Raw genomic sequence first — 12816 nt, forward strand, 5'->3', positions numbered from 1 at the left:
AGGAGATAAACCTACAGTGTTTTGAAAATCGAGGTCGTCCCACTGAGATTCAATACCTCTTATCTTAATTGGGAATCGAGCACTACTTCAAGACTTCACAAGTTGGACAATGTCCGTCTGCAGTCGGAAGCGCACGTAAAATCTCCAATATAAGTAAGTAAGTGGACAATGTTATCACAACCGTACTTTCCTCAACAAATAATAGCCAGTGCCACCTTGTTACTATTAAGTATTTCTATGACATGCAAAGTTGCTCGTACAAAGGACTGCGTGCTACATATTTCATGAGTAGAGGCAAAAGGCTGCGAGGATAGTAAGATTTCACTCATTATTTGTTTGATGACATGTATTACTCATACATGATTTCATTATCTCTGGCCCCATGAAGATTCCGGGGTAGGATAGGTCTTCAGCAACCCACACTTGCCGTAAATGGCGACTACGCTTGTCGTAAAAGGCGACTAACGTCATCGGGTGGTCAAGCTCGCTGACTTGGTTGATACATGTAATCGATCCCAATAGCGTGGATCGATGCTCATGATGTCAGTCACTGGATTGTCTGGGCCAGACTCGATTATGCACAGACCGCTGTCATGTAGCTGGAATATTGCTGAGTGCGGCGTTAAACAATAAACCAACCAACCAGATCATTATCTCTGAATATTGTTCATATTTAAGTAAGTTCAAGTACTGTCATTTGACTTCAATTTTTGTCATATTTAATGCGACTTAACAACTATACCAGTGATGAAAATGATGCTCACAGTTATAGTGAGACCACAGACCACGTGGGATAAGTGTCAAGGAGATGTGCTCCAATGATCAGGGTTGTCATAAAACAAATTATAAAGAAAGCGTCGTAATAGGTTCACAGTTTTATTAAATAACTACTTATTGTACTAAATTGTTTGATAGGCATTACATAGAAGTTGACGGATGCAAAGGCAGACACAATTTTATGGATAACAACCTCCATGATTTTACTAAAAGACAAGTAACAGAAGCAGTCAACATTCGCCGCCACAAGCCATCAATCAACAGAGATCAAGTCTATTTCATCCCATCCGCCTACTATGAACTCATCAAGCAATAATCACTTATCCTGTTCAATTGGCTTCAGGTCCCATTGGCTTCCACCTATGTGTTCTCTGTCCACCGTGTTGTGACAGTATTATCCGTCTGTTGTCATCACTAACTCATGTATTCTCACTCATGTATGCAGTTGTTGTTACTGTTAATCCTTCACCTACTATATATGTTCTGTACAATGTCCCTCTTTCAGTCTTGCTTGACAACGGTATAAGGATATATACTGAAACGTCGCTTTCTACAGTATTAACGACGTTGTCATCCATAAAATTGTGTCTGCCTTACTAATTGTACTGATTGTTGACAGTTAACAATAAATCCAGTCTGCGCTCACTCAGATCACACATTGATTCTATCAGCGCAAATTTACAACCACGTTTTAGTCAAACAAATGTAATACAGCTATAAAACGAATGTGACTAAAACAACACCCTGCAATGCGGACCCAGTTGGTCGACTGCCAATTAAGTTGGCCGCGACCAGTTAACACCTGAAGCAATTAACTCCACACTCAAGTGAGTGAATAACGTCGGCGCGGTAAATGAAGGGGAAATAAACACCGAGAGCTCATACTTTAAATGAGTCACTTGGTCTACAAAAATAGACGATTACGTCTGTAAATCAACTAGTCTTAATCGACCAAAGCTTCTGCCACTTTGACTGAAGTAAACACTAAAGTTCCCAAATAGTTAATTTTGATCACGGAACAGTTGCATGGTTATCCACGGATTGCTGGAAAAACAGATTATTGGAAACACTAGTTACTAAGAGCTTCGTCAGTCACGGGAAGGTTGGTTATCCACGGATTGCTAGAAAAAAAACCCCAGATTATTGGAAACACTAGTTACCAAAAGCCTAGTCAGTCACGGGTAGGTTGGTTATCCACGGATTGCTAGAAAAACATATTATTGGAAACACTATTTACTAAGAGTTTAGTCAGTCACGGGAAGGTTGGTTATCCACGGATTGCTAGAAAGAAAAACAGATTATTGGAAACACTAGTTACTAAGAGCCTAGTCAGTCACGGGAAGGTTGGTTATCCACGGATTGCTAGAAAAACATATTATTGGAAACACTAGTTACTAAGAGCTTAGTCAATCACTTGAAGGTTGGTCATCCATGGATTGCTAGAAAAAAACATATTATTGGAAACACTAGTTACAAAGAGCCTAGTCAATCACTGGAAGGTTGGTTATCCACGGATTGCCAGAAAAACATATTATTGGAAACACTAGTTACAAAGAGCCTATTCAGTCACGGGAAGGTTTGTTATCCACGTACTGCTAAAAAAAACCCAGATTATTGGAAACACTATTTACTAAGAGCCTATAGTCAGTCACGGGAAAGTTGGTTACCCACGGATTGCTAGAAAAAAACAGATTCCTGGAAACAAAAGTTACTAAGTGACTAGTCAATCACGGGAAGGTTGGTTATCCATGGATTGCTAGAAAAACATATTATTGGAAACACTAGTTACTAAGAGCTTAGTCAATCACGGGAAGGTTGGTTATCCACGGACTGCTAGAAAAACATGTTATTGGAAACACTAGTTACAAAAAGCTTAGTCAATCACTGGAAGGTTGGTTATCAACGGATTGCTAGAAAAACATATTATTGGAAACACTAGTTACTAAGAGCTTAGTCAGTCACGGGAAGGTTGGTTATCCACGGATTACTGAAAAAAACCAGATAATTGGAAACACTAGTTACCAAGTGACAAGTCAAGCACGGATTGCTAGAAAAGCTGAGTATTACAAACCCCAGTAACAACGTTTAGTTCAGTACAGTCAGGATATAGACCGCCACAGCCCCGAACCCACTTACTGACGAAACCTAAGTTTCGACCGTGGCCACTCCAGTAGCATGACAATCGTGAATGATCGATTTAACGAAGCTTGGCGGATGAAGAAACAAATCTGGAGAGATTTTACATATATTGCGAGCAGGTATATTTCTAAACACGGGGAAAACACGAACAGCAAACAAACTACTCCATCTTAAGCGAAATGATGTATTTCGATCATTTTGTTACCGTCTTCACCATGCTTCTGGTTTTGACACAGAGTTCCATCCATGGTACGACCCGGAATATATAGAGGGCGTTATTGAAAATGATCAATACAAAATTCTTTAGAATAGGCCCGTTTACAGACTCTGACGCATCAGGGCCAAAAAACCCGATCTTGACTTTTTTGATAAATCAAAAGAACTCATTTATATCATTGAATTTTCTGTCCCTCTTGACACTAATATGATTGACAAGTTTCAGAAAAAACATTGCTATTAAGCGGACATCGCTTTCGAAATGTCACGCTTGCATCCCAAGTACCAAGTTGTCCAATTCTACATTGTTCTCGGTGCCTTAGATTTGGTACCTCTGTTGACTGACATTCGGAGAGTACCCGGGTTTGCTACCAGGAATACAGCCCTTCTGACAATCTGGGTAATGCAGAAGGCTGCAGTGTTGGGGAGTCTTCACATTCTCCGAAAAGTTCTGGGTGGGTTTGACTGGGCAACGTCTCCTGGGAGAAGTCCCATTCCTTGTCTGGGTTGTGTGTCGAGGGGACAAGTGCCCCGAGCTGATGATGATCCTAACCAGCCGGACCGTGCCAGGATCATCCAAACCAAATATCGTCAAAGCAACACATACTGTGTACATGTCCTTTCATATTCTTTGTTTGCTTTTTGTTGTTTAATGCCGCAATATGACGGCGGTCTGTACATAATCGAATCTTGACCAGACAATGCAGTGATTGGTATCATGAGCATCGATCCACGCAATTGGGCTACGCTGACATGCATCAACCAAGTCACCGAGCCTTATTACCCGATCCCTTTACTCGCTTCTTAGTACAAGCATAGTCGCCATTAATGGCAAGCATGGGTTGCTGAAACCACAGGAACTCGATGATAGCGTGTATAACATAATATATTTGTAGACAAAAATCACACCCCTCTATATGCATAGAGACAAGGAGTGACAACCTCCATCTTGGTTCTAATTCAAGATTTCGCACTCGGTTCAAATCACAGCTCCATATTGCATGAAATATGAATGTCACTTATTTCAACCTATTGGCACCTGCTAAACAAACCATAGGCAATACAATCATCTTCATCTGTGGTCACCTTACCTCGTATTTATTTTAAAACAACCATCAAATGTCAGCTCTGTGCTGCAAAAGAATTGAAACAAATCTTAGGTAGATACAGCCCGTTTTAGCAAGGATGGAAGCTGTTTCAAAATTTCAAAAACTTTCCATATGCTTCTGTAACATACTATTACCGTTCGCGGTATACGGACCGGACGTTTCCAAACTAGCATCTGAATACAGTAACGTCCTGACGGCTGATCACTGCCCAAATACATTGTAACGGGCGTCTGCCGTGGAACTTGTTATCGTGAAACAGCCTCCAACCTTGCTAAAACGGGCTGTACCTAACCTCAACATGATATGACCTGCGAATTGAACTCATAAATAAGCGCAAATGCACTTTTCACTGAATTTACCGTCAGCTTGGCTTCAGTAAGTATCTCGAAGAAGGCACGGATCCTCTACATGTGTTCGTCCTACTCCATGGTTAGGCTTCGACACGCCCAAGATGAGACACTGAAAGGGGGCTGGAGCTATATGGGGCCCAAATGGCATCACTTTATATCAGTGAAGTCTATCTAGAGTCCCAAACGCTGCCGATGAGGTCATCGATTCTTGGGGCTGGAAAACAGTCAGTTTTGGAAACAGTGTTTAAACATTTCATGTCAGTACACCATCTGTAACTACCATCAGTCTTTAGCCTAAGAATACAAGGCGAACTCCATTCACTATGATTTGGTTCGATAATGTCATTGTCCAGCATGTATTGAATCTCCTTCTTCAGAGCTTCAAGCAGGATTGGATTCATCCGATAAGGATGTTGTTTCACAGGCACAGTGTCACCTAAATCTACACCATGACTCACTGAATCTGTACAGCCAGATACATCCGTGAACAAGTGAACAAACTCTTGAATTAACTCTGACACTTGAGCCTTTAGCGCAGATGACAAATGACGTAACTTAGCATCCAAGTAAGCTTATACTTCAGAACTGTTTTGCTTAGGTCTATCAGTCAGCAATGCCATCCTACTTGACAAAGTCACAATTCTCATAATCTGATGCAATATGCACAGGTGAAACAGTGACAACACACTGGGGAGGTACATTGTTATTTCTTTCATGATACTTTCTAATCATATTGACATGACAAAGCTGTGTCTTTCTACGACGGCCTGGTGTTTGTACAACATAGTAAGTCTCACTGTCAACATACGGACCGTAGTACCTGGCACGCAATGGTTGACCAGGGATTGGCAAAATCACCAAGGCTTTATCGGCAGGATTGAAATTTCTTTCTGGAGACTTTTTGTCATAATGTACTTTTATTTTATCCTCGGATTCAATCAAGTTATCACGAGCAACTTCACAACCTTTTGAGAGCCTAGCCCGAAATGATGAGAAATACTCAAACAAACTCCTTTCAGACCTGTCATTAATCCAATGCTTCTTCAAGTGCTTTAAAGCTTTACGAACAGTATGGCTAATAACAAGGTCAAAAGGATTAAAACATAGGGACTGCTTAACTGACTCCCTCACAGCAAACTGTATCAAATGAATGCCTTCATCCCAATCCTTCTGTATCTCAAAACAATAAGTCCTTATCATATTCTTAAGAGTCTGATGAAATCTCTCTAAAGCTCCTTATGATTGAGGATGATGTGCACTAGACTTAACCTGCATAGCACTGTTAGAAAACACTTGACATGATATTAGAGCCCTAGATCTGATTGAATTAAACCAACCATAGCAGACAGCTTTACCAAAGCCTTGGTTATAACTTGAGCTGTAATATTTCGTAAAGGAATAGCCTCTGGAAATCTAGTGGAAGCACACATGATAGTATGCATGCACTGATGTCCTGACCAACACATTCCTGTCGAGAGGTTCTTCAAAAGCACTAATGGGCATCAAAGGTTCGGCTGGGATTTTCTGATTAGGTGTGTCAACCATTTGACACACATTGCATGTTTTGCAAAATTCAGCCATATTATACCGCAAATTAGGCCAAAAGTCAATGGAACAAACTTTTGTCACAAATTTTGTTCACACCCAAATGATATACCAAAGGAGTTTCAAAACATGTTTTCGATATGAATTTGTAAGAACAAATTTATAGAGTACCTTTCATTCATTATCACCAAGTACATCTGGCGGCCTTAATTTCCTCATCAAAACTCTATCCTTAAAATAATAGCAAACTGGAACCTTGTCAGCTTCTTCTAAAGAGAGTGTCCTGTTGGTAAGACCTTGAGTCTGCCCCCTGTAACTTAACTTACTGCTTTCTAACCAGACCTGGTTCCTGGACAACCAAACAGTCAGAATCTTTGGTACTCTCCCTCGAAAGTTTAGACAGTTTAAGAGAATGATTCATAAAAATGCCAGCCATATCATAACTGGAATCATCCTCAGAAGACCTTTGATTTGCCACAGCACGAGTAACAACACTCGAAGGAAAAATACCTGGAATTTTTTTTTCAAGATTTTCAGTACTTTCCAAAGTGCTGGACTCAAGACAAACAACAGGATCAGCCAAATATCTTCCCCCTGTCAGATCATTCCTAACGAGCAAGTCTACAGCTTTAACAGGTAGCGTTTCTACAACCCCCACCTTGACCAACCCAGACACTAAATCAGCCTTCAAATTCCCAGGATTGAGAGATGCACTGGAACAACCACATAAACCCTCTGATGAAACCTCAGTGTTCGCTGATGACTCCTCAGAAAATGGTAAAATACCATCCAAAATCAGGGTTTGAAGAGCACCAAGATCCCTCAAACGTAATGGGCTTAACATTGAAACTGTCACCTTCAGCTGACACAAACCTTTACAAACAAACGGTATGTACTCCTCTCTCACAACAACAGATTTTGATGACTGGTCTGCAACAACTAACTGTTCATTAGCAGAACCACAAAAAGGCTGTGACATGACATTCGCAAAAGCATTCGGGGAAGAATGATATGTTCTGACATGCGGCAATAGCTACCAGTAGTTCCTGGAGAAAGTCAATTCAAGGAGTATATTTGGAATGAACTGTAATAGAACTTGTTTATTTTGTCAATAAACCCAGAACCAGACTTGTTAGAACTAAAAAACATTCATAACGTGTTGAGGTACGGTGAAAGGGATCATTCTGAAAACCAATTCGCTTCAGCTTAATTTCTTCATCAGCTTCAATTTCTAATTGCTTCATCCGATATTGCCTCTCTCCTTTTTGTCTCAGTTTCATTTCTCAATCTATCTGCTTCAGTTCTTATTTTTTTCCGATTCCATAGCCAATTCTTCGCTTCAGAGCCAAAATATCAGTTATTTTCTTTTAGCAGCTGCCTTATGACCCCCCCCCCCCCCACCCCCACCCCCCACCCACCCACCCTTCGGAAAAAGAAAGTTAGAACACAGTGAGAACTTTCGTTGCTAATAAACTGATAAAAGAACAAAAACTGATAAGTACAGTACATAATAATAAACATTATGCATGATAATTAAGAGAAATGCTAAAAAAATAATGCTAATCGTGTTTGTAGTCAGAACTGATCACATTCAACCAACTCGAGACAATGCATCCGCAATAACATTGTCTTTGCCTATGATATGCTTGATATCTGAATCAAATTCTTGCAAAGACAGGCTCCAGTTCTTCCACATGTCTACCATGGAATATTGTGGCAGCTTAACTAAGGCATTGCATTTTTCACACTGATCAAACAAATTTCACAACAAGCACTATCGTTTAACATATTTTGGTATGACGCGGCTAGGGGTTTGAACAACCAACCATCCACTCACCTGACAGACGCATATACATGTGCACGGGACCACGGGGACGGTCCTATTTTATATTAGGAGAGACAGATCTAGAGTATCCCTAATAGTGCGTTACGTTCAATAACGGCTGTGAACATAGCTGTTCAGTTTGCAATATGGAATGGAATCAAGGGTTGTTGTGTTTTAGTTGCCATATCCTTTCTTTTATTGCCGTGCACTAGTTATGTAGATAATAAATACATGTTATTCATTAATCAAAAGCGAATACATTGAAATGAAGCAGTTGCATGGAATATGAACATTTAAATGAATTTGACAATCACTTTTTATAAGAGTGAGTGAGTGAGTTGGGTTTAACACTGCTTTTAACATTATACCAGTTATATCACGACGTGTCAGCTTAATGTGGGAGGAAAGCCCGAAGTGATGCAGTTCTCAGACGTTTACCACTTCGGTGAAACCCACGAGCATTGGTATGGTGCTGACAAACCGAGACACGTAATCAGGGCGAACAGGGATTCGAACCCATAATCATATGTTTCTGGCGTGCCCAAGGCTCGCAACTCTGCACAATGAATCGCGGCGCCACCCGTACCCCCCTTTATATAAGACCTTGACCTTCACACAACGTATTCAATAGATTGAAGATCTATTCAAAGATGTCATCTAGTTTCGGATGATCGTGGCGTCTATGTCATTTCACTTCGCTCTGCAGTTTGTTTCTTTGTTTGATGTTTAACGTCGCACCCTACATTATTCAAGCTACATGATGGCGGTCTGTAAATTTTCCACCCCACCCAACAAACAAAGATTTAATATCCTTATATGAATCAAGCCTTTACTACATGTACTTATATTGGACGAGCGTTTCAGAATTAACTGACTGGACTTCGTGGAAGAGCAGGGACTGTTACCGTGACTGTTCCACCAAACAATGGGTTGTCAAAGACAGAAGAACAAGGACTTGTCTCCAAGACAGCTGCACTGGCGATACAAGACAGGAACGAACCCGGGTCTGCCCAACCAAGTGTTGTGACTGCCTGCTCGGATTATAGGTAAAGTTAGGAACATAACAGTTTTTTGTTCAAGAGCTTGAGAGCATATCATCATGAAACAAACACGGGAACACATGACACACAAACAGGGCGTTGTTGCCTACAACAAAACTCCCTGAAAACGCAACCAAGGCCTCGAAAAATGCAATCAAGATAAAAAAAATCCCGAGGAAGAGTGACATGTCACTCTTTGAAATCGTAGTAGAAAGGACATATTCAATTGCACCTCAAAGGCGAAATTACACCAATGGCTGGCCCTGCGCATGCTCGCCACAAAAGAAAAGCTGGCCTCTGGAGATTTGAAATCAACACTCTGGTAATGGTCTTCTGTATACATGGTTTTGAATACTGTATTGTCATTCTGAATCTTTATGCATACATTGTAGATCTAGAATGCACAAAACACATAATTTGTAAAAGAAACAACGTATTTTCTATCTTAAAGGTTGTTTTTTTCTAAATGTCCGTATAAAACTCCAGTGAAAGCATGCCTTTTATCTCCAACCGGGTTATACCTCTGAAAGATTGTCCTTACGTAAACTTCCGGAATGTCACGTCAGTTCAAAGAATTAACTTTGATATGTTTTGCGTTTATGGATGTATAAACGTGAAAGTCAGTATGCATACAGTTGACATTCGGCTTGCGGATTTACGCAAAGTGTGTTTGCCGGTTTATAGCTAAACAACAGCAAAAAAAGTCAATTCCTATAATCAAATACGTCAACAAAAATAACTTCACAGACTGCATATTTACACCCAAACTGTAAGCAGCAATCACTATTGGCATTCAGTGATCATGTAGCTGTTGTTGTTTTTCTAAATTATCAGACATTGGTATGTGCAGAAGCATCGTAACAAATTCTACGTTGCTGAGAGGAATGGACAAGAGGTGTTGGTGTAACCATATGAGATCAATCTTGCTTTTGTGGTACTAGTCGATCTCTGAATTTTTGGACGATTCTTTCGTATCTTGCGAAAAATATTCATTTCCTTTCATGTCTTGCAGGTTTGGTCAGACAGAATATAAAGAATAATATTCTGTTAACGGATTGAAGATATGGTTGTACATTCATCATTGACTAGAGAGGGATCGACAAAGCTAAAAATGCTTCCGTGCAAATGCTGATATTTGCAAATTAATTTCTGGGGGAAAATCAAAATGTTATCTGCAGCAGCTTATATACAGTATTCTTTAAATACGTTTCTATCTTGGAGGGCCAACGTCTATTTGCATTCTGTTTCTGTTCTGCAACCTGCTTTCTGAATTTACAAGGAATTAATAAAATATCATACGTCTCCTGACCTTCTTGGATTTTAAATTGTGGACACGTATACTAATAATACTTATTCTGTCGTGAATTTAAAGCATGTTTGGCGGATCATTGGGTATTCCATTTTATACCTCAAAATGAAGCCTTTTCACACACAACCGCCTCCATGGTCCAGTGGTACAGCGTCTGCACCTAAAGCGAAAGTCGTGGGTTCCATCCCCGGCTGCGTCATACATAAAAAGTGGTACTTGATGCTACCCTGTCTGGGGCTAAAACATGGACCGGTCGACTTGGAGTCAGTATACTCAGTGGGATAGCACTACAAACTCGGCATTATTCCGCACAAGAACGAGCTGCCACATTCACATACAGGTGCAATAATCTTGAACGAGATGGTAAATCCCATTTCACCTCACCTCACCCAATGGATACATTCATAGCCTACATGATACATACACCAATGACTACCGATCTACAGCACAACTATATACGAACATTGTCTGATGGTTTTGGCGAGGATTTTGATGTCCAGGATACTGTTGTACAAAACAACACTATCGTTCCGACTGTCGTAGATCTATTTTAAGGTATGGGCTACGATCACCTTAGCGCTAAGATCGCTTTGTAGAACGGCACCCTGGTTCTTAAACCTGACATCATTAAAGTGTCCGCAAACTGGGAACAAAATATCAGTAAGTGAGTAAATATTGCTGGAAGCAGCTATTCGCGGCTACACTGTCAAAGATCTGATATATTTACAGGCCAATGAGTTATCCATGAGGTAATATTTTTAAACGGCTAGAAAAATCTTTAAAACAAAATTCTAAGGACCAATTTGTTGCATACAGGCTAAACTGAGATTGTCCGGGTTTTTTACACGGCACCATATTCGCTACTTTAGGCAATACAAAATTAATTAATAGACTTTCATCCACAGCCGCCTGACTACAAAACATCCCAGCTTACATTATTCTACTGCCTCCAAGTATCTTGAAATAGAAAAATCGCTAATATGTGTGTTCCTACTTTCTTTAGTTCTTGAAACACTCAACACACTTAACACGCATGATGCACGTGAATCGCCCCTACGACAGCAATTGTACACACATGCCTTAAATAGATCGATAAGAAAGAAAATCAAATGTTCATAATAATATGCCTCTCGTCTCCTATGTCTTTTTTAAAAAGTCAATCAAACTCTTAATACCAATTTATTGGGGCCTCCACATGTTAGGCATGTTTATATTGCTAATGTACCCCAATCCAAGCCTCCGGGACCGCCATGGCTATGAATAAGTGAGTGAGTTTGGCTTAACACCGCTTTGAACAGTATTTATATTTCACTTTTAGTGGTGGACATAATGGCGAGAAACTAATTCATTGGCTCTATTGAAAGTATCATTTTATTTCAATAAAAGCGTGAAAGAGAAGTAGCTAACAACACTACTAATTGTTATGTGTTCATCCATGCGATTTCAAACCTATGGACGGCTATAGTCAGTTAACACACTTGTCTCGGGAAGAAGAAGAAGAAGGTCAGCCAACAGGTGACTTGTTCGATTCTGTAAGCGGGTGGACTCTAATTCCGCTCGCTTTTGATGGCTTGTTCTCCAACTCAAGACATAAATTGTCGATCGGTAAGTAAGGGACATTAAACAATGTGTTGTCTATCGATCTACGGTCAGATGTGTGTTTGACGATGGTGTTGGTCGCAGATTATTTGAATTCATTTTGCACGCCTTCTTTCCAAAAAGCTGTATCAGTGCTTTCTTGGCACATGTAACTGTGTGCACCAATTTATCGAAACGTTCGAAGTACCTTTTTTAAATGTTATAGTGAGTGAGTGAGTGAGTATGTCAAAGTTTTGTTTGGTTTGAAAGTAGCGATTGCTGATATATATCAACTTGATGTGGAAGGAAAGTTCATCGTGATGCACGTTTCAGACGTTTATCCGTCGTGTAGCTGGAATATTGCTCAGCGAGGCGTTAAACAACAAACAAACAAACAAATAAATTTCGATGTTTACCAATTTTGCTAAAACACACAATCACGACATTATGATTCGGAAACTAGTTTGTAATTCTTAGTTCTGTATCACCCGTCAGATACAATCGAATGACAAATACTAGATGAAGATACTCTATTTTGAGATTATGCCATGACGACAAGAATGCTTTCAAACGGTTGTCTTTTGGAATGTACACTTACACATGGTACATAGGTAAGCGAAAATGGGTCACAGATCTTGATAGGTGTAACAAATATTACTCAGGTTCCAGATTAATTACTTATATTCCTGACCATTTCAAATTAATGGTTCAGAATACATACTGTTATAAAACATGTAAAATATCCCTCAAAACATGATTTCATTAAATCGCAACCTGTTACATATTGTGCAAAATAAACGTAGGCAAGTAAGGCAGATCAATCGCATTTAGATGACTAATACATATGTATAAATCAGTTGTCTATCGATTTGGCACCAGTTGTGTGTTTGAAAATTAACGTGCCGGTTTCATACGTAATTGTAATTGA

Source organism: Haliotis rufescens, unplaced genomic scaffold (genome assembly GCF_023055435.1).
Source record: "Haliotis rufescens isolate VD_foot unplaced genomic scaffold, xgHalRufe1.0.p SCAF_18, whole genome shotgun sequence".
Taxonomy (NCBI): domain Eukaryota; kingdom Metazoa; phylum Mollusca; class Gastropoda; order Lepetellida; family Haliotidae; genus Haliotis; species Haliotis rufescens.